This window comes from Penaeus japonicus, unplaced genomic scaffold (assembly GCF_977035675.1).
Source record: "Penaeus japonicus unplaced genomic scaffold, GWHDUDI00000001_assembly GWHDUDI00000017, whole genome shotgun sequence".
Taxonomy (NCBI): Eukaryota; Metazoa; Arthropoda; class Malacostraca; order Decapoda; family Penaeidae; genus Penaeus; species Penaeus japonicus.
The window spans coordinates 28,217,923-28,219,793 of NW_028234419.1; positions in this window are offsets into that span (position 1 = coordinate 28,217,923).

Here is a 1,871-nt window from a genome sequence, read left to right on the forward strand (position 1 = left end):
CTGAGCGGGCTCCCTCGATCGCTCAACTGCCTGAGCGGGCTCCCTCGATCGCTCAACTGCCTGAGCGGGCTCCCTCGATCGCTTAACTGCCTGAGCGGGCTCCCTCGATCGCACAACTGCCTGAGCGGGCTCCCTCGATCGCACAACTGCCTGAGCGGGCTCCCTCGATCGCACAACTGCCTGAGCGGGCTCCCTCGATCGCACAACTGCCTGAGCGGGCTCCCTCGATCGCTTAACTGCCTGAGCGGGCTCCCTCGATCGCACAACTGCCTGAGCGGGCTCCCTCGATCGCACAACTGCCTGAGCGGGCTCCCTCGATCGCTCAACTGCCTGAGCGGGCTCCCTCGATCGCACAACTGCCTGAGCGGGCTCCCTCGATCGCACAACTGCCTGAGCGGGCTCCCTCGATCGCTCAACTGCCTGAGCGGGCTCCCTCGATCGCACAACTGCCTGAGCGGGCTCCCTCGATCGCTCAACTGCCTGAGCGGGCTCCCTCGATCGCTCAACTGCCTGAGCAGGCTCCTTCGATTGCTCAACTGCCTGACCGGGCTCACTCGATCGCTCAACTGCCTGAGCGGGCTCCCTCGATCGCTCAACTGCCTGAGCAGGCTCCTTCGATTGCTCAACTGCCTGACCGGGCTCACTCGATCGCTCAACTGCCTGAGCAGGCTCCTTCGATTGCTCAACTGCCTGACCGGGCTCACTCGATCGCTCAACTGCCTGACCGGGCTCCCTCGATCGCTCAACTGCCTGACCGGGCTCCCTCGATCGCTCAACTGCCTGAGCGGGCTCCTTCGATTGCTCAACTGCCTGACCGGGCTCCCTCGATCGCTCAACGGCCTGACCGGGCTCCCTCGATCGCTCAACGGCCTGACCGGGCTCCCTCGATCGCTCAACGGCCTGACCGGGCTCCCTCGATCGCTCAACGGCCTGACCGGGCTCACCCGATCGCTCAACTGCCTGACCGGGCTCCCTCGATCGCTCAACAGCCTCCAGAGCGTGTACAGCAGATAGGCGGAGGGGCAAGGGGTAGGGAAAAAGGGACAGGGGAAAAGGGATAAGGCAAAGGGTCAGGGGAAAAGGGATAAGGTAAAGGGGCAGGGGAAAAGCGAGAGGGGACAAGGGATAAGGTAAAGGGTCAGTGGAAAGGGGACAGGGGACAAGGGATAAGGTAAACGGGTAGGGGAAAGGGACAAGGGACTGTGGAAAGGAGACAAGTGATAAGGTAAAGAGTCAGGGGAAAAGGGATAAGGTAAAGGGGCACGGGAAAAGGGATAAGGTAAAGTGACAGGGGAAAAGGGACAGGGGACAAGGGATAAGGTAAAGGGACAGGTGAAAAGGGACAGGGGACAAGGAATAAGGTAAAGGGTCAGTGAAAAGGGGACAGGGGACAAGGGATAAGGTAAAGGGTCAGTGGAAAGGGGACAGGGCGCAAGGGATGAGGTAAAGGGACAGGGGACAAGGGATAAGGTAAAGGGTCAGGGGGAAAGGGACAAGGATAAGGTAAAAGGGTCAGGGGAAAAGGGACAAGGGATAAGGTAAAAGGGTCAGGGGAAAAGGGACAGGGGACAAGGGATAAGGTAAAGGGTCAGGGGGAAAGGGACAAGGGATAAGGTAAAGGGGACAAGGGACAGCTGCTGCAACACGCCCCTCTGTGCAACAGTGCACCGATACTCAGCGTGCTCTAATATGTCATGTATATCAGTCCTGAATTGTGCTTCTCACCGACTCAGAATTGATCGTAACTTTTTTGTAAGACTTTTTAACAATTCCCTGTTTCATATTTTCTCTAATTCAAGTATTTCCATGCCATTTCCCCGAGGTATTCATATATCACGAAACCTGACAACATGAAAAGATTAATCATAAAA